The sequence below is a fragment of the Mastigoproctus giganteus genome, chromosome 9 (assembly GCF_048544385.1).
Source record: "Mastigoproctus giganteus isolate SK-2022 chromosome 9, ASM4854438v1, whole genome shotgun sequence".
NCBI lineage: Eukaryota > Metazoa > Arthropoda > Arachnida > Uropygi > Thelyphonidae > Mastigoproctus > Mastigoproctus giganteus.
The window spans coordinates 200117487-200139878 of record NC_143583.1 but is presented as its reverse complement, the minus strand read 5'-3'; the positions used below and the strand labels follow the sequence as shown (position 1 = coordinate 200139878).

At 37.4% G+C, this 22392-nt stretch overlaps 1 protein-coding gene across 1 annotated transcript in view; it reads left to right on the top strand.

The window, feature by feature from the left end:
• Nucleotides 1-22392, top strand: part of LOC150081017 (sodium- and chloride-dependent glycine transporter 1-like) — a 455858-nt gene that overhangs the window by 155780 nt on the left and 277686 nt on the right. The window lies entirely within an intron of this gene.

Sequence of the window (22392 nt, the reverse complement as noted above, 5' to 3'; positions counted from 1 at the left end):
TTACCAAAACTTTATCCATAGTGAAGTTAAAATTAAGCTACCAAAATTACCAGAAAGAATTTAACTTAGCAGAAATACTTTAGAAAAGTTTAGGATTAAATTTACAAAATATTTTAGAAATTAATTTCACAAAATTACTGAAATAAAATTTAAAAATTACAGAAATTAAATTTAAACAAAATTTAAACAAAAATTTAGTCTATCAGATGTTAATCCCCTTCAGTTAAGCTGCTGGGGGCCAACTTAAAACATGTCTACTCTATTCAACTATCTACCGTACCACCATTCTGTGCATTCCACTTGTGGCTGTTGTCCTCAGTTACTGATGTTATAAAACTGAAAATCTGATCTAGTGCTGCAATGTGCCCTCAAAAGATTCCCTTCCTTGGTCACAGGATAATAGTAAAGTTCCCCCCAGAAATTTTGAAGTTTGTTTTCATTTTCCTTTTATTTACTCCATTTAAAGCTGTTACCAACTATCAGCAAGTTACCATTGGAGCAATCACTGTTAGAAACTGTTGTGGTGATTGTCAAGCTTCTCTAAATTTGTCTGCACTTGTGGAAGCTTTCTATAAATGAAGTTTTTATGGGAAAATATTAGAAATTTGAAAAACAAGCTCAGTGAACAACTCATTCTTTCACAGAATTTTAGTTTTATTTGTTTAACTGAGGTTTGACATAATAAAAATTCCAAAGAACTTTTTATACCTATTACCGTACCCTATTCTCAGTTTTTAAATTATCATAAAAATAAAACAGGTGGAGGAGCAAAAGGAGAAAAAGTCATTCCAAATGATTAAAATATTAACTCTCAATTTTATAAATTTGAAGCTGCCATCATGTCCTCAAATTTATCAGATTGAGATTTAATTTCTCTCCATATTAACCCTCCTCTGAGAGAAGCCTCTTTGTTCCATAATCTTTAGAAGTACATAAGCAAGTTATTGTTGATTAAAGGACGGATACAGGGTCATTATTGTGCACATTAAAGTTGTGAATATTTTTATTAAATTAAAAGGGCTTACCATTTTATTTTTCCAAAGGTACTGCCAAAATCAGTACAGCCTAAAAACCTACAAAAATATGAATTTTAATGCTCAAGGAACTAGGCACACATTCCTTTACTTTAAAAATGAGTGGGTACCAAATTGTTATAAATATTGGATTGAAAGGAATGCAAGACACTAAAACAAAATTAATTATTTCAAAAAGCACCACCTAACCTGAAGTCATATATGACTTTTTAAAAACTGTCTAACCCCACACATGGAGAGGGAAGTTTTAAATAGACATGGCTGCCATAGCCGATTGATCAGGTGTGAGGCTACATAAATACATGTGCTTTGAGTAACCAGGGTTCGAGCCCGTGACTGCTAAATATGGAGCTGTTTCTTGTATTCTTTCGATCTTGGGAACTGCTGACCATGCGGTCATCCCAGAGTATAAACAGAAAATTTATTTACTTTATAGCAGGTGAGGGATTATTGTATATACACTGAATATACCAGAAATCATCCGGAATAAAATATGGATGAATAACATAATAAAATCATAATGTAATCTCATTTCTGATATTTCAGAAATCAATAATATAATATGTGGTATAATTTTGTGCTGGGTATCTGTTACACTGCTTTTTGTTAAATAAAAATTTGTGATTCACACTAAACACATGATATGACAACTCTGAAACTCCCAGATGACTAGAAGATACAGAATTTACATGTTGTTTGACGAGATGTTTAAGAGATGCCATGTACAAAAGGCATGCTTCCGATCAGTCTCTGAAATTATTGTAATTTCAAAATAATATCAAGTATATAGATAGGTTTTATAGCAATTTTATATTCAGTATTTTTAAATATTTATACTATAGTTTAGTACCATTGAGCAATTTATGGAATACAAATAGTAAATTTTGCTTATAACTGATTTTGCTGGGTTATTTCAAAATTTAACTGCACCTTAACTAGCATTACCATTAGCATTAGTAGAGGCATATGATGCAAGAAAGCAAGCTTATGCAGCATCAGCCAAAAAAAAAAAAAACTTCCACTTCACCCCTCCATTCGTTTGAAATACCTGTCCAGTTTAGCCTTAAATTTATTTAGGCTTTCAACTTCCACATCAAGGGATGGAAGTCTGTTCCACCAACCAACAACCCGCTGGCTAAAGGCATCCTACATCTGTCTTTCCTCAATTTGAATTTATGCCCTTTCAGGTGATTATTCCGAGCAGGAGGAAGAATTCCATCAGCATTGAGCATACTCAAACCATTCAACGCTTTATACACCTCTATCAGATCACCTCACCGGTGCTTAGTCTCCAGACACTATAATTTGCAAAACTTAAGCCTTTCTTCATAAGAGCAACCCTTTGTTCCATTCACTAACCTTGTTGCCCTTCTCTGTACTCGTTCCAACAGCTCTACATCCTTCTTGAAATAAGGCCTCCAGACCTGTATATAGTACTCAAGGTGGGGCCTGACCATTGCCTTATAGAAGGGAATAATCACCTCCTTATCCCTGCTAGAAATATTCCTGTATATCATTGACGAGACACCATGAGCTACTCTTGCAGCCCATCTGCACTGCTCAGAGAACTTCATATCTGCCTGCACAATTACCCCCAGGTCCTTTTCATTCTCTACCACTGTCAGTGTAGTACCAAGAGTTGATATGTTGCTCTGGAGTTGCTGTTTCCTATATGTAATACTTTACATTTGTCAATGTTAAACTTCATTTGCCACCTCTCAGCCCATCTGCTCAACCTTTCCAGATCCTGTTGCAGCAGCGTAGCATCAGTAGTGTCCTTAACAACCCTGCCAACCTTTGTATCGTCTGCAAACTTGGACATTAAGCTTGAAATACCATCATCAGTATCATTTATAAATACAGAAAACAATGATGGACCCAACACTGAGCCCTGAGGGACTCCACTAATAACATTAGTCCACGACGAGCAGTGTCCATTGATTACCACTCTCTGTCCTCTCCCCCTCAGTCACCCCTTTATCCACAGCAGCAATTTGCCTCCAATGCCACACTGCTCCAATTTGTGCAGCAGTCTTCTATGTGCAACAGTATCAAAAGCCTTTCTAAGATCCAAGTATATAATATCAAAGTTATTCCCTGCATCCAGTTCCTTTGTGATTGCATCATAGTATCCAATCAAATTGGTCAGGCAAGACTTCCCCTTAGCAAAACCATGCTGTGTCCGAGCTATAACTGAAGTCTCGTCTAAATGATCCTGCAGTGTTCTTTAACTAGTGCCTCCATTAATTTTCCTGGAACAGAAGTTAAACTCACAGGTCTATAATTACTTGTGTCAGCCTTTGATCCTCCTTTGTGAATTGGGGTCACATTTGCACATCTCCAGTCTGTGGGTACCTCCCCTGAGTCCAAGGAAGCTCTCATAATTATGGCTAAGGGTTTGCTTACTTCCTCTTCTGCCTCCTTTAATATAACTGGATAGATCCCATCCACCCCGGGTGCCTTTCTTGTGTTTATCTTCAACAATTTCTCCTCCACTTTACTCTCAGTTATTACAAGATTTTCTAGCTTACTGCTAGAGTTGAATACACCTCTGGCTTTCCCCTCGGTAAATAACTCCTCATGTGTGAATGTCGATGAATGCTAACATGTGTGAATGCTAACAAACTAAAATATTCATTTAGTTTGTTAGCTACCTGAGCAGGATCATCAACAGTTGACCCATCGATATCAAGTGGACCAATCTGATTCATCCCCTTCCTTCTAGAGTTTACATAAGTAAAGAACTCTTTGCTGTTTTTCTTTGCATCCCTTGCCAAAGATTTCTTGTAATCGATGGGTAAGTCGAATTGGGGCAGGGTATGTCTGCCTGATACAAAAGTTGATTTGTAGAGCAGCTATCATCTTTTAAAGGAGAAAAAAAGGTGACATTGTACACATTGGTACTAATGATATTAAGACATGAGTTAGGGCCGACCGGGCTAGCCGAGTGGGTAAAGTACCTGCCCGGCAAACCAAAGGTCGCGGGTTCGATTCCCGCCTCGGGCTTGGATCAAAGTACTGCAAAAACCTTGGGAGGTGCAATATGGCCACAGAAGCCGATGCGCCAACAACTACCAAATCAAAAAAAAAAAAAAAAAAACATGAGTTAGGATTAAATTTGAAAGTGTGTGCAATTCTGCCCAGACATGATTGGATAAGAGCCTTGTCAATCAACTTAGCCCTGGAGAGGCTGTGCAAGGCTCATTTTCCTCTGCCTGGTCTGTGCTTATTAATAGGATAGACTGTTTTTACAGGGATGGGATACACTTAAATAGAAAGAGCACAAGAACATTTGTTGATGCTTTCAAAGCAGTATTCAGTGAGTATTAGTTTGTTTAACCACCCAGTATTAGCTGGGGGGGAGATACACAAACTAATAGGTTAACAGTAGCTGTAAGCAGAAGTGAAAGTAAAGCTTGCATCATTGGAGCATAGAGTAGAATGAAAAACAGGGTTGGAGATTGCAAAGTGTAATGGGAGTCATCATGCGATAAACAAATACATGAGTTATGTATTTGCTTATTGCAAATACATGAGGTTACTAAAAGTTAAAATAGGATTTTGTATACTTGCTTGTACACTAATGCTATGAGTATAGTAAACAAATTTGATTGATTTTAAATACTGATTAAGTCAACAAATGCAGACATAGTAGGGATATCAGAAACAAGGTGCCACTCAGACATAAGCAATGCACTGATTGAATATGGTGAGTACAATGTGGACAGGTAGGATGGGAGATGAAGAGTAATGCTCATGGTTAAGAACATAAAATTTAAGGCAGTGTATGCAGGTGATGTAGACAGCCAGTGCAATGTTCACTGAGCATGACATTAGCACTGAGAAAACAAAATGGGAGTAGGAGTGTGTTATGTGCCTAATGACTGATGAATATAATGAACAGCTAAACAGACCAATAAAATGAACCAGTAAATAAGAATGTTTTATATTGGAAGATTTTAACTTTCTAGATATTGATTAGAACTTTTAGGTTTGTCACTCACACAATAGCAAGCCTTTTGTGGTTTTATCAGATGACTGTTTTCTGCACCAATTTGTTAGAGAGGCAGCGAGACATTACTCTTGCTTTGATTACACTGGTCAACACTTAAAATATTATGAAAATGAAAATACCCAATCTTGACTAATTTAATGCTTCTGAACACGAAAATAACATTAAAATTTGCCAATTGGCTCTTGTTTTCAAATTACATCTGAGGTCTCATATTAGTGAGTTACTGTACATTATCAACTACTGCTCTCAACAAAACACATGGCAACACCACAATTTCAGTACCGACATGCTCTTATCACATGATCGGCAACTGTCACCTTGCTCTGCATCGTTTGATAAGTTGTGCCTCAAATGAATCTTCAACTCTTTTGCAGTAATCTGTGAATACGGCTAGGTACTGGATAATTTGTTCTCAGTTAACGGTTGTTCTCTGTGAGATTCCTACTTTTTGCACAGTATTTGTGTCATGTAAGATTAACATGCCCCCTAATTGTGTGAATAGTCCAGATGACTTCTGTTACGTATGAGGAGAAGTCACATTAGCTTCAAGAAAGCGTCCCTTAACTCGAGCCGTAAAAAAAGGCCTACTTCTTGTACCTTGGCTGTAAGGTAGGCGACCAGGACAAGAACTGGGCTCCACACATACCACACACATATGCTGCATTACCTGTTTATCAGAACTCAATGCATGGGTGAATTGAAAGGGACGTTTTATGCCTTTCGCAATGCCCATGATGTGGAGAAAGCCAACAAATCACATCACAGACTGTTACTTCTATATGGTGCCTCCTATTAGAAAATGGATGACAATGAAGAAAAAGTGGATAGTGACGTACCCAAATATACCATCTGCAATTCGTCCCATGCCTCACAGTGAAGTTCTACCTATTCCTGAACCACACGACTGTTTTTCTGTACACTCTGATGAAGATGTCTACAAGGGATCCACCATTTTGTCCAAATCTTTATCCTTCTGAACCACATAAGATCACAGGACGTGAGCTTAACAACCTCATTAGGGATCTCGAATTGCCAAAGAATAAGGCAGAGCTTTTGGCCTTGGGGCTAAAACAGTGGAATCTTCTAGATCAGCATTTCCCAAACTGGGGTCCACGGATCCCCGGAGGTCCATAGACCAGTTCCAGAGGGTCCGCAAAATGGACTCTCTGGGATTAGTCAAATTATTTATTCTATGTATAACAAATTGATGATAAATAAAGTTATTATTATATATTTATGTAAAAATAAGAATAAAGTTCAGTTGTTTTAAATATAAAACTTTGAATTTTCTTTTCAGAAAACGCAGTGTTTTTTGAAGGGGTTCGTAGATCTCAGTAGTTTGGGAACCACTGTTCTAGATCATTCTGTGAAAGTAACAACATTTCATACTTGAAACAAAGACTATGATAAATTCTATCAAACAGAAGGTGAATTCACTGTTTGTAAGGATATTGATGGTCTAATGGCAGCAATAAACATGAGGCACATTCCCAAAGAATGGCGACTATTTATAGTGCTTCTAAGGTTAGCTTTAAGACTGTGTTATTACCCAATGGAAATATGCTGCCTTCAAAACCTCTTGAATATGCCGTCCACAAAAAAAGAAACATATGCAAACATGGAGAACATCCTCTTAGGTGTACACTATAAGAAGTATGAGTGACAGATATGTGGTGATTTAAAGGTGATTGCCATTTTATTAGGGCTACAAAGGGTTAAACTAAGTATTGTTGCCTTCTCTGCAAGTGGAATATTTGTGCCAAGGATATGCACTGCAAGAAGAGGAGTTGGCCTCAATGAAAATCATTAATGCCTGGAATGAAGAGTGTAGCATCTGAACCTCTGGTAGATATAAATAAAGCTTTGCTTTCATCACTACACGTAAAACTGGAGCTCATGAAAAATTTCGTGAAGGCTTTGGAAGTGAATGGTCTGCATTAACATGCTTGTAAGAGAAATTCCCAAGACTTAGTGTAGAGAAGATTAAGGCAGTGAGAAATCAGCATGGAACGCCTTTCAAAATGTTTCAACTTTTTTCTAGAAAAGGAAATTTTAAAGCTGGCAACTACAGGTAGCTTGTGGAAGATCTCATTACTTCCTACGAAAAACTGGGGTGCAACATGTCATAGAAGGTGCATTTCTTGCACTCATACCTGGATTTCTTCCCACCAAACTGTGGTGCCATCAGCGACGAACATGGTGAGTGCTTCCATCAAGACATCGCAGTGATGAAACAAAGATACAAAAGCAAATGGAGTGCCATCATGTTAGCCTATTATTGTTGGATGATGAAAAGGGATGCTCCCGAAGCTGAATACAAATGAAAGGTGAATAGGTCCTATGTTTGATACAGGTATGTTCCTAGCTACATCTTACTGCCATATTAATAAAAAAATACCTGGTATAAATATAAAGAACTACATTTTTTGAAAACAAGGGCCAATCTGCCATTTTAAGCATATTTCCATGTTTAGCACCCCAAAATCTATAAAGTAAACTTATATAAAAGAACTACTAGCTGACAGTGAACAGTGTATTGATCTCTGTCATGAATTGTAACAAAAACTTTTGCTTCAAAGGTAGTATTTGTGCATATGTTTGCGCTAATATTCGTTCTCAGACACTCAGTAATTTTGAATCTCCTCTTTTTGATTTTTTTTCTTGGGGATTTTATTGTTTGCAACTTCAGCTGACTCCTGTTTTCTAATCACACGGACAAATCTAGTTAAGGTGTGGATGCTTCTGCAATTACTAATGACCTCACACAGATTTTTCATTTACCTACCAGAAAACCAGGCAATCCTAATCACACACCCAAAACTCCTGATCTGTAGCATTTAACATTAGCAAAGGCACATGATGCAAGAAAGCAAACTTATATAGTATCAGCCAAAAAAAAAAACCCCTTATTTTACCCATCCACTCGGTCCAAATTTTTGTCAAGTTCTGCCTTGAATCTATTTAAGCTATCAACTTCTACGACAGATGGAAGTTTGTTCCAGCAATCAACCACCCGCTGGCTAAAGGCAAACTTCTGCACATCTATCCAACAACTGTTTTACCTCAATTTAAATTTATGCCCTCTCAGGCGATTATTCTGAGCAAGAAGAAGAATCCCATCAGCATTGAGCATGCTCAAACCATTCAAGGCTTTATACATCTCAATCAGATCACCTCGCAGGTGTCTAGTCTCCAGACACTGTAATTTGCAAAACTTAAGCCTTTCTTCGTAAGAGCAACCCGTTGTTCCATTCACTAATCTTGTTGCCCTTCTCTGTACTTGTTCCAACAGCTCTACATCCTTCTTAAAATTAGGCTTCCAGACTTGTATGCAGTACTCAAGGTGTGGCCAGACCATTGCCTTATACAAGAGGATGATTACCTCCCTAGCCCTGCTAGAAAAATTCCTATATATCATTGACAAGACACCATGAGCTACTCTTGCAGACCATCTGCACTGTTCAGAAAACTTCACATCTGCCTGCACAATTACCCCCTACCACTGTCAGTGTAGTACCACAGAGTTGATATGTTACTCTGGGGTTACTGCTTCCCATATGTAGTACTTTACATTTGTCAATGTTAAACTTCATTTGCCACCTCTCAGCCCATCTACTCAACTTTTCTAGATCCTGTTGCAGCAGCATACTGTCATTAGTGTCATTAACAACCCTGCCAACCTTCGTATCGTCTGCAAACTTGGACATTAAGCCTGATATACCATCATCAATATAAATACAGAAAACAAGAATGGACCCAACACTGAACCCTGCGGAACTCCACTAATCACATTAGTCCACGAAGAGCAGTGTCCATTGATTACTGCTCTCTGTCTTCTCCCACTCAACCATCCCTTTATCCATAGCAGCAATTTGCCTCCAGTGCCACACTGCTCCAATTTGTGCAGCAGTCTTCCATGTGCAACAGCATCAAAGGCCTTTCTAAGATTCAAATATATGATATCAAAGTTATATGATACTATGATGTAGTCACAAAGTTATATGATATCTAGGAAATAAACTCATACACCGACCATTGAACAAAATTTACTGTGACTAAAATTTTTACAAATAGTATAAAAATATAATATAAAACAAATTACTTACAATAAACTAATGACTGTACATTACGGAATACTAAAAACTGTAATAAAAGATCGTTTACAATAAAATAAGCTAAAATATATGATATCAAAGTTATATGATACTATGATGTAGTCACAAAGGAACTGGATGCTATATTCTTAGCATCCAGTTCCTTTGTGACTGCATCATAGTATCCAATCAAATTAGTCAGACAAGACTTCCCCTTAACAAAAACTTTTGCTTGAAAGGTATTACTTGTGCATATGTGTGTCCGTGCTGTGTCCGAGCTATAACCAAAGTCTTGTCTAGATGATCCTGCAGTGCTTCTTTAACCAGTGCCTCTATTACGTTCCCTGGAATAGAAGTTAAACTAACAGGTCTGTAATTACCTGTTACCTCCTTGATCCTCCTTTGTGGATTGGGCTCACATTTGAACATCTCCAGTCCATGGGTACCTCCCCTGAGTCCAGGGAAGCTCTCATAATTATGGCTAAGGGTTTGCTTACTTCCTTTGCCGCCTCATTTAATATAACTGGATAGATTCCATCCACCACAGGTGCCTTTCTTATGTTTATCTTCAACAATTTCTCCTCCACTTTACTCACAGTTATTACAAGATTATCTAGCTTACTGCCAGAGTTGAATACACCTCTGGCATTCCCCTCCCTGAATGCCAGATTTGCCTAATTTGTTAGCTACCTGAGCAGGATCATAAACAGTCGAACCATTGATATCAAGTGGACCAATCTGATTCATCCCCTTCCTTCGAGAGCATAGGTTCCCAAAGTGGGCGGTACTGCCCCCCCGGTGGGCGCTGAAGCCTTCTTGGGGGGGGGGGGTGATAGTGGGTTCAGAAGCAATTGGGGGCGTTCAGGCGGTCTAGGGGGCCGGTGGCTCCTTATCCGTATTTTTATCTCCTCGGGGTCCAGTGGACCCAGTTCAAAGGTCAACTAATAAATTCTATAATTTTTACTCTATGGACACAGCTGAAATTCGCTATAGATGAAGCCAGAACTGTTTTCTTTGATTTTCCCACTTCAATTTTCAAAACCTTCTATTGAATTTCACGCAAATGACAAAAATGTGACATCAAGTGTGTATTTTTTTAGGCCTTTTTCTGTTATTTTTCTAAACCCACCCTGATTAGCCTAGGGCGTTTGAAACGCGACAACGCGAACTACTGTGAGTTGACATAAGAAGCAATAAAGCGAAACAGTAGCAACTGTTTTTGAAAGGCATACATTTTTGCTGTTTAGGAATAAGTTTCATTACAATCATCAGTCGAAAGTGTGATAGATAAGTGGAGTGATATAAAGTGTAAATTACAGTAAATCTTTTATTTTGTGAATATTGTTGCAAATTTTATTACTTCATTATGTCTGAATCTAAGAAGAAATGTTGACAGTACAGTATTGAGTATTTGAAATACGGCTTTATTCAGTCTCCTACGAACCAATTATTACCTATGTGCTCGATTTGCCAAAAAGTATTTTCAAATGAAGCCTTCTAGGCTACAAGCGCATTGGACTAAAATGCATGCTGACGAAAAGGATAAAGATTTGTTCTATTTTCAAGTACTAGAAGAAAAATATTTTAAATGTCCAACTATATCAAAACTTTTTGCGTCGTCCACCAAACAAGATAATGATGGATTACAAGCTTCTTATAATATTTCTTTATTAATCACAAAAGCGGGAAAACCACATACAATTGGTGAGGAATTAATCTTGCCAGCAGTAAAAGAAGTAACAAACACTGTGCTTCATAAGCCAGCGTCAGATATCATCAGGAAAATTCCTTTGAGCAATAATTCAGTGCAAAGAAGAATCAATGAAATGGCTGAAGACGTTGAAAAATCATTGTGCGATTATTTGAAGACATGCCAATTTTCCATTCAACTCGATGAATCAACTCTCCCAAATAATGAAGCACTACTCTTATCATACGTACGATTCATAAAAGAAGAAAGAAGTTTGTCAAGAATTATTATTTGAAAAATAATAATTCTTGACAAAAAACTAAAAATTTGGAAGCGGATACAAAGGGAGAACCTATAATTAATACCATGAATAAGTTTTTTCAAGAGAAAGACATTCCTATTTGTAATATTTTGTCTGCTACTACTGATGGTGCTCCAGCAATGACAGGGCTCCACAAGGATTTCATAGCGCATTTGAAACAAGAAGTACCAAATGTACTCACTATACATTGTGTTCTTCATCGTCAGCATTTGGTTGCGAAGAATTTAAGTGAACGCCTGCATACGTCGCTCCATTACGTTATTAGAGAAGTCAATAAGATTAGAAGCAATTCATTGAGCTACAGATTGTTTAGCCAACTTTTCAGTGAAAACGATGAAGATTTCAATCGTTTGCTGCTTCACACAGAAGTTCGTTGGCTTTCAAAAAGATATTTGTCTGAATCGATTTTACAATTTGTTTGATTCAGTACTAGAGTTCCTAGAAGACAGAGACGACGGATTGCGGGGCCAACCTGATTCCATCCAAAAATGACATCGCTTATTTGACAGACCTCTATAAAATATTTAATGAAGTCAATCTACAATTACGAGGTAATGAATGGAATTTAATTAAAACAAAAAATGTTATTGCCGCTTTTGTGGGGAAACTTCTTCTGTTCAAGTGGAATCTAGGCCGAGGGGAATACAGTATAGCCACTTTTCAAATTTATCAGCAGTGTCTCTCAAAATGGAAGATTTACTTACATACTACTAACACTTGGAGGTTCTCCATGCTGATTTTAATGAGCGATTCAAGGATATTCTAAACATGAATATACTAAATTGGGTTCTAGATCCTTTCTCACATGTAAACACAGCAGGATCATCAAATTTAGAAGAGGAACTCATACAACTCGCAACAAATGAAGAACTAAAAATAAAATTCAAAAGTGGATACCAAGAGTTCTGGCTTGAGAAATCAATACTGACACTGTACCCTGGATTATGGGAAATAGTGCAGACATTTTTAATTGCATTTCCATCTTCTTATTTGGCTGAGCATGAGTTAGTTATTAGGGCTATAGCGAATTTACTATCTAAGAAAAGGAACCGATTGCATATAACTGAGCGTGGCGATTTACGACTGTTTTTAACGAAAGTTGAACCCGATATTAACAAACTTTTAAAAATGCATCAGGCTTATCCTTCACCTTACTTAATTTGTTATTTTTACTTTGTAAGTTCGAAATAAATAATTTTCTAATATATTTGATGGTGTTTTAATTATTACAATAAGATTCTTACTAATGCATTTGCAATCTCTTAATATGTATTCCGAATTTTCATATTTAAACCATTGTATGAAACTGTGCATAATGTTAATCGAGCATACACTTTACAATCTTTACATATGGGCTATGTTTCATCAAAATCGGAATAGCAATAACTGTGTTCAAGATGAAGCACATATTGGCCACTACTTTTTCAATAATTTAATGGCATAAGCAGTAATGTATCATTAGTTGCTATTTATGTCGAAAATATCAAACGGCTTGAACGCGGAAAACTGTTATAATGGGGGGCATTACAAAATTTATGTCTTGCAAAGTGGGTGGTGGCCCGAAAAAGTTTGGGAACCTATGTTCTGGAGTTTACATACGTAAAGAACTCTTTGCTGTTTTTATTTGCATCCTTTGCCAAAAATTTCTCATAATCTGCCTTTGCCTGCGTAACCTCCTTTGTAACTTGGTTACAGACCAGGTTATATCTATCATAGGCTTCTGTGTCACATGTTAATTTATATGTATCCCATGCATTTTTCTTCTCTGTCATTAGTTCATCTGACATCCATTTAGGCCTAAACCTTGAACAATATTTCTTAGTTGGTATGTAAAGCCTAGTAGCTTCCAAGATAAATTCTTTGAATGCTTCCCATTTTGAATTTGCTGTTAGTAACATCATCAGTTGGTTCCACTGTATAGAATTTAAATACTGTTTCAGACCATTGTAGTCGCCTTTACGAAAGCAAAAACCCTTTCCTTTACCCTTGATGGTAGTTACCTCTTTGAGTAAATCCCACTTCAGCACATTGTGATCACTGTCACCTAGTGGTTTCTTTATCTGCAGATTCTTAATTCACGAAAAATCACTACTGATAATCAGATTAAGAGTATTACTCTCTTTAGTTGCCTCCTGAACATGCTGCTGTAGAAAACAATCATCCAATAAATCCACAAAAGCCTTGCTAGTGTGTGAGTGATGAATTTCAGTAAATCTCTGGAAATTAATATCCCCCATTATAAGACACTCTGATTTATTGGTCCACTCTATTTCTCTGCACAATTGCTCATTATACTCATCAGATTCATTAGGCCTATAACACACACCTACTCTCATTTTTCTTTCCCAGTGTTTATGTCACATCAAACAGACTCAACATTGCACTGGCCACAACATCAATTGGATGCACTTCCTTAGATTTTATGTGTTTCTTAACTAACAGCATAACCCCTCCTCCCTTCTTGTCCTGTCTATCCTTTCTGTACACATTGTACTCGCCAAATTCCAATTCTGCACTGCTTATGTCTGTGTGACACCACGTCTCTGATATCCCAACAGTATCTGCCTTTGATGTCTTGACTAGAACTTGAAGCCCATTGAATTTATTAACTATACTCCTAGCATTGGTGTATATACAAGTATACATGCACCTGTTCTCTTGTTCTCAAGAATAACCGTTCCAATTACATTTTCGAAGTGAGTGTTGTTTACTGTTCCCTACTAATTCTGTTCCTGTTTTTCCCCATGAATCAGTTTTTTCTCGAACTGGTTTTCCTTTTTTATATGTATATATAATAATGTCCATCTCCCATTGACTGGAAATTGTATCCATTGTTTTGCTGATGATAACACACTGCATTCCATCTTCCACTTTGAGAAACCTTGCCCTCCACAAAACAAACAGCTTTGTCTTCTTGAATATCTACTGCAAATTCCTTAAGTGCTTCAGAAAATACTCCAATGGGGCCAATTAATTTATTTAATTTGAATCCTTCTAAAACTTAGTCCTCTCATATCTCACAAAAAGGATTGTTCTGCTTGTATGCTTATTTTTAATGACACTCAGATTTCTAGACAAGATCACGTATCTCTATTAGGGATGTCTCTTGGCTTAAGCATAGCCAAATATTGCTCCTTCTGTATCTATAAAATTGGATTTTCTCTTTCGCTCTTGGCATTACTTTTTTTTTCTAAATAGCTATTGTCTCACTACAAATATCAAATCTGTCCTGCAGTGGAAATTGTTGTCATATCTTGGGCAGTGCCTCAGACTTCTAGACTCCATTAAAAAGGCACTTAGCATAATTAACACATTTGCTGCTACCTAAAATGTGAGAGAACTCATTCAATATGCCATAATTTTCAGAATTTTGAAAAAATCAACATCCCAGCATTCTGATAATTCATAAATAATGGACAAAAATTAAAAGTTTGGAATTCATTGCTAAAAGTAAACACATTTGTCATAAATAAGAACAGATCCTAAAATTTTATAAAAAAAGTTTTTTCGTTTACATAAACTAATATCAGCAAATGCAAAAACCAAATAAAACTATGTGCCAAGTCTATAAATTAATGCTAAGTGTTAGTTTATAGTTAGTTTGCTGAACATTTAGTCACTGCTAAGTGTTCAGTCAGTGTGCCAATACTGTGTATTTGTTAAATTCCAATGTCTTTGCTTTTACAGCACTCGTTGGTTGACTGCTTAAGATTTGTTACGGCACATCACTTGGGTGCATTTGTGCATTGGGGCACAACACTTCTTGTGCCGTTTTACAAATACAGTCATCCCTAGATTTGCACAGTTTTTTATTTTACTGCCAGTAATTTACTACCAAAATTTTAGATTGTGTGCCGAGTTTCGCTACGTGCACTATTTTGTTTATGAAGCTTCAATAGGAATGAAGAGCAGATTTCGAAAATTTATTTATATTATTTTACATGATTGAAGATATCATTGAAGGAGAAACTCATTTCACCATAATAACGTAAAATCTCACAGAATTCCATATATTGGTATTATCGAAAATGCAATAAGATTGAGTTTACTACCCGTTTATAATAGATTGCATTAACAGAAAAGGCCAATAAACAGGAAATTGCAAATTGTTTTTATTGTTTTATAGTCGTGACTTCCAGAAATGTGCTTTAGAAAAATATCACAAAGGCTTTCAAAACTGCTTCTTATAACCAAACATAGCAATAAACAGTGATGTGTTTGTCTGGTTATTTTTGAAACAACTTCCTAATTCAGGAACCCCCTTCATCAGTTATCCTACGTTAGCTGTTCAGACAGAATATTTTTCTGGTTTGTGCAACGTAAAGTGTTTTAATCGGTAAGCATTGCTTTTGCTGATTTCATATATTTCTTGTCTATATAAAGTTTTTGTTTAATTAGTGCCTAAAATGAAGAAAGCTATAACAAAAAAATTTTTAAATTTAGAGGTAAAATTAAAAATCATTAAGGAGTTAGAAAATGGCGAAAAGGTTGTGACATTGGCCAAGAAATACAGCATAAATGAATCTAGTATTCAACAAATTAGGGAAAATACTGAGAAAATTAAAAGTTCATTATCTGTTCCACATTATTGGCTGCAAAAAACACTACAAAAGTGAGAAATCCTATAAAGTATAAAGTGTGTTGTTGTCTAGCGGTACCAGGGGTTTCCCCCATCTCCATTTTGCTTACATTGTGGGTGTGCCATTTCACTGGGAATGCCAGGGATTGAGAAGTGTGTGGGTATTGTATAAGTGTTGTGTCATGTACCATTGTTCATCTGGTCATTTAACTGCTGGACCCCTGCTGAGGCCCAACATTGCCCCAAGCTCGCCCCTTAGAGGCAGACCAGGAACACCCATTAGACTTGATTTACTCTGGAAGGTCCTGCCACCTAGTTTCCTGAGATTTCAGTGGCTAGGACCTAAAAAAAAAAAAAAGAAGAGTAGTATTTTATGTATATGTGCATATATTATCAATTGAGTGGGGGGGGGTGTTGCTTGAATTTAGAAAGGCCAAATGGATGGGCAAAAGATAATTTTGACATATTTAGGTGTGTGTGTGTGTGGGGCTTATGCTTGCATCATGGTAGAGAGGGAGGGGGGACTAAAGGCTGTGGGGGAGTAAGGCAGAAGTATGGGGACAATAGAGTAGGCAAGCCCATGTCTCACCAGAGGGAAGAAGTGGGGGAGAGGTAAAATTCCCCCTCACCCCAACAGAAAACAAAAGAGAGTCAGGCAAGAATGCCCGACTCAGATTGCCGTATGGCACTGTCAGCAGGGCTTTTGGCTACAGGCAGCTGCTATCAATGGTTTGTTCATCTGGTGGATCTGAGTATTCTTCTTGTCATATGCTTCCAGCACGATGTGTGTCCAATGGGATGCACCAGTTGCAGGTAATGACTCGTGGCATCATCCAGGAGGTTCTGGTCATTCTTCATTGTCATGGGTTCATTTAGATTTGTATGCCTGGAGAGGATCCTAGTCCTTGTAGGGTGTATTATATCCATTGTCGGTGGCTGCATGTTAGACTCTCCTTCTCATGAACAGTTTTTATGCAAATTCCGTGAAGGCCAAATAGGCCTCCCTGGTGTCCAGCAGGTGTTGCTCCATACCACTAGGCGAGTAAGTTATCCGAGTGATTAGGATGCTGCGTAGGTCATCATAGATCTGGCAGTCATACGTGAGGTGCTGCCAGCTCTCAAGCCCTCTGCAGGTGCAAGTGGGGTCTTCTTGGATTCCAAGGAGAGACAGCTTTGCGTTGATGGCGCCATGACCTGTTAGGAGATATGTTGTTTGTAAGCCAGGGGAGAACCAACTAGGTGTCCTGGGATAAACTCTAGTCACGTCCGGAACAAACCTTGTGATGTGTTCATTAGGAGAGTTCTGCCATCTGTGCTGCCACGCCTGTAGTAAGTACTCATTGAGCCTTTTCTTTTCTGCTGTCAGGTTTGCAGTGGGGGTCTATTGTGTATTCCAAACAAGTTTTGGTGGTGCCTTTGGTTAAGTGGTATAGGAGTCCCCTTTTTATAATTTCCATGTCTGGTGAGAGAGCTCCATCTAGGAGTTGCAGGGCATGTGTACTGACTGTACTACAGGTGCTGGTAATGTACAATAGGATGATTCTCTGAGTGAATCTATGATTTGCTTATTGGCAGTGTGAGTGGCCTTGTGGTATCACATCCCAGCAGCGTACATAATAATTGGAATGTATACCGCTTTGTAGTACAGTTGGAGCATGCGCCGGCCAAGACCCTGGTCCCTTCGAGTAATTCTGGCAACCAGTGCAGAATAGGCTCTTATCTTTTTGCATATGTACTTTAGATGGTCTCGGAAGGTCAGTTTGGTGTCCAGGATTACTCCTAGGTACTTGATCTGAGTTGAGAAGTTGATTGCTTTATTATTTAGCTTGATTTCTGGTGGCTGTCAGACTTGTAGGGATCCCTTGAGTTGATCTTTGCTGGTGAGATGTCCAGTTGATTTTGTCTGGCCCATTGTTTTAATTTGTCTAAAGCATTGTTTGCCATGTTTTCTAACTCCGCTCTTGAGTTTGCTGCGATGGTGAGAATGATGTCATTGAGAAAACTGAAAAATTACTTTCTTTCTGGATAGTATGAACCAGAGCTTTAATGCTCAATCTTTCTGGATAGATCTTAATCAAAAAAGAATGCCTCTTAGTTCAGATATGATTCAGTGGGATCAACTGATGATGTTACCAACAGTAAATTCTAAGTGGGAAGCATTCAAGAAATTAATTGTGGAAGCTACTAAAAGTTTCATAGAAATATTGTTCAAGGTTTAGGCCTAAATGGTTATCAAATGAACTAATGATACTCGTGACAGAGAAGAAAAATGCATAGGATGCATATAAATTATCAGGCGACTCAGAAGCCTATGGTAAATATAAGCTAGTCTGTAATCAGGTCACAAAGGCGGTTAGGTAGGCAAAGGCAGATTACGAGAAATCTTTGGCAAAAGATGCTAAGTAAAACAGCAAGTATTTCTTTACTTATATGAATGCTAAAAAGAAGGGGATGAATCTGATTGGTCCACTTGATATCGATGGTTCGACTGTTGATAATCCTGCTCAAATAGCAAACAAATTGAATGAGTATTTTGCATCTACATTCACACATGAGGAGTTATTAAGGTTTGAAAATGGCAGAAGGTTATCAAATTATAGCAGGGTGCTTAATGATTTTGTAATAACTGAGAGCAAAGTGGAGGAGAAATTGTTGAAGTTAAACATAAGAAAGGCACCTGGGGTGGATGGGATCTATCCAGTTATATTAGATGTGGCAAAGCAACTAAACAAACCCTTAGCCATAATTATGAAAGCATCCTTGGACTCAGGGGAGGTCCCCACGGACTGGAGATGTGCAAATGTGTCCCCAATTCACAAAGGGGGATCGAAGGGGTGACACGAGTAATTACAGACCAGTTAGTTTAACTTCTGTTCATATAAACTACGTTTCACATTGCACGGATTTGGACTGCGCAGTGTTTTCCCAGAATGTAATCCCCGTGCAAATCGAGGGATGACTATATATGCATTGAGGCAGCAAACATATTAATGATCCATTTCTTTCAAAGTCTCTCCACTCTCTGCTTCATATACATTCTGTTTCTGCTGCATTCCTTTTCTATAGATATTTTCATGAGCACCGTTCTTCTGAATTGGCTTCTGTAATTCTCCCCCCGTCTGTTCCAAACCAGTCTAAACACACAACATTCTTTTATTGTCCAACTTCAAACTCACAGAACCAGCTTTTCTTCAACTTCTTGGAACAGCCTCACTTGACACATATTTCCTGAAAATTACAATCTACAGAAATTGAAGTCTCATATCGACAGCTATCTTCTTTCAACTTCTCAACCTTCAACCCACACACGGTACTAAGTACTATAGGTTTTAATACCTTTTGTGTTTGAGGTTTTCATTTAAAAAAAAAAGCATAATCGGGCTTAATATTTAATTTTGCAGATGATACAAATGTTGACAGAATGATTAATGACAGTAATCAGAGTATGCTACTGTAACAAGATCTAGAAAAATTAGGTACATCAGCTGAAAATTGGCAGTTAAAATTAACAACATTTGAGTAGAGGTAATCTCCCAGACTAACATAATAAATGTGTGGTGCCATGTTGAGTGTAGTGGAGAATGAAAAAGACTTGTGTGTAATTGTGCAGTCCGACACGTGTTCTCTGAACAGTACAGACAGGACGCTAGGGGCTCAGAGTTTTATGAATAATATACTGAAATTTTACCAGAACTGAAAGTGGGTGATTATCCTAGTGTACAAGAGTACCAGAAGAATTGTGAATTCTTAATGCCAAAGAAGCTCCAGGTTCTGATGGCATTTTTTCACTTGTTCTCAAAACCTATGCTCTGAGCATGCTCCTGTTTTGCATTTTTTTTTTTTTTTTTTTTTTACACTTTTTTTTTTTATTCCACTGGTGTATTTCTTTCTACTTGAAATTTGCTCACATCCAGCCAATTCCTAACAAGAGTGACAAATCCCTTCCTTCCAGTTATCATCCCACTGCCCTTATCTCTACTTTTTCCAAAATAATGGAGAAATCCATCAACTGCTAACTCTTAAACTGTTTAGAAAGTTCCATTTGATTAATGATTGCCAGTATGGACTTCGTCAGTGTCAGTGGTGATATATTGACTCAGGTTACTTATCTTTGGAGAGATTCAGTGGAAAATTTTTGGTAAAACTCAAGTAGTTGCTCTTTACATTTCTGAGCCCTTTTATTGTGTATGGCTTAAAGTTCTTCAAAACAGCTCCCTTATTATGGCCAACTCTTTTTGGAATTGGGAATCTGGTTTGCTATCTGACCACTCACTGTGAATAATGGTAAATGGTACTCTGTCTTCTAATTTCTACACTAATGTTGGTGTTCCCAGTGGTTCAGTTCGTTCTCCCTTCCCTTTCCTACAGTATATTACTAACTCTTTTCTACTACTGGAAATCCTATCTATAGTTATGCTGATGAAAGCATATTACATACCATCTTCCAGTTTGACAACCCTTACCTGCACAAGCAACCTCAACTTTTTGAATTTTCTCCACCAATTTCTTAAATGTTTTCTCCAGGTAATTCTTGAATGGAAGGGGAGGTAGAAAACTTCGTTAATTTCAATTCTTGTAATTTTCAGTTCCTGTCTTATTTCTTGCAAAAAGGAGCCTACTGCTCCTATGCTCATCCTTGATGACACTAAGATTTCTAGATTTATTTTAGAAATCTTAGTGTCATCTTTATTAGAGATTACCCTGCCTTGTCTCTTTCTCTTGGTATAAGCTTATCACAAGTACTGCTTCCTCTTCATCTACAAAACTGGGTTTTCTCTTTCACTCTGTTACTTCTCTTCCAGACAACTAATCCCTCTGTACAAATCTCAAATCTGTGTTACTGTGGAATATTGTTCCCACATCTGGGGTGGTGTACCGAAAACCTCCATCAAACTTCTTGACTCCATTCAAAAGAGGGTTAATTAATGACCTGTCTCTTATAGTCTCTTTATTCTATGTTGCTTTTACTATTGTGCCTTACCAGTCATGAACAGAATGTTAGTCAAAGAATGCAGATTACGTTATTTTACTGGTAAGTCCAAAGGTGCAAGTAAAGGTAGTAACAGACTGAAACAGAGAGTAAAGTTTTTCACAGAATGTCTGTAATAAGAGGGAATTGGTGTTATTCAGTAAAAACCATGGTAATTCAGACTAATAAGAGGAAAAATTCAAATTAGTGAAAAGTTCAAATTATAGAATATAATTATTCCCTATTGCCTAAAATATCTGAATACTGTGAGATTTACAGTATACTGACATTCTGGGATTTTGGTAAAATGAACCATACCTGTCACAGTATTCATGGTAGAATAAGTGAACTTTCCACTAAAGAGTAGGTAGGAAAGCATGCTTCTCTGCAGTCTTTCAGTATGCAACAGGTAAATAATTTTTTTATCTGAAAACACTGCATGAATAAATAAGACTTTCAAATTTACAAAAGTTTAGGACTGTTCACTCCAAAGAGATAAAATACTAGTAGGTGATTTAACCATAGTGCTCAGCAACCTTCAATGGGGAGTCATCGTATTAGCCATATTAGCAATTAGTCTATTTGCTATTGCAACAAAACTGCAGTAGCCTGGATCTGAATTACTAGTGGAAGATATAATTACCAAATTGAAATGTTGTGTGGCTATTTACAGCCATGTAATATTTTGGGTATACTTCAGAAATTGACGAAAATTTATCAGAGGCTTATAAGAGCGGTACATAGAACCTGTCAGACCTAATTGAATATCGTCAACCAGGAGATGGGAGACCACAGTAACTGATTTTATTACAAGGACAATACATAGGGAGTTGTTTGGCATCAGAACAGCTACTGCACACAAACCAAATATTGCAGCATGCAATGGACAGCATCAACTTGCCTGGTGTACAACCTATTGAAATTGGTCCTTGAAATGTTGAAAAGCTCTGTTATGGAGTGACAAATCTCTATACATGATTTTGTTATCTATAAGTGTGTATTTTGATCTGGTGGATGCTGGAGAACATTATTTACCAGGGTGTATATTCCCCACTGTGAAGTTTGGTAGTATTGCGTCATTGGTTGTAATTCAAACCATTGGTTGTATTTCCTGAAACAGTGATTGTCATATAATACATTGACATTCTACACAATTCTTCTCTTCCTAGACTGTGGCTGCAGCATGGAAAAACTTTTTTTGTTCGGCATCATAGTGCATCTTGTCTTACTGCACAGTCTGTAGTAACATGATTTAATATGGGCATGCAATGCTTCATTGGTCGTGGTCGGAGCTCTGACCTTAATCCCTTTGAACACTTTTGGGAATGAAGTGGAATGCTGGTTTTGAGTTAGGCCAGTGTATCCTCAATCAGTATAGTGAAGTGAAGTGATCTAAAAGTGAAGTGGGAAATTATCGACCTGTCAGTCTGACTTCAGTAGTAGGGAAAATCATGGAGGCATTAATCAAGGGTGGAATTCAGGATCATTTGGATCAAATTGAAATTCTCAAGGATACTCAGCATGGTTTTGTAAAGGGAAAATCATGTTTAACAAATCTGGTTCGCTATTTCGAAAGGGTCACTCACGAGCTGGATTTAGGGAATAATTTCGACATTGTTTATTTAGATTTCAGCAAAGCTTTTGACTCAGTCCCACATGAGCGGTTGCTTTATAAGCTGGAACAGGTTG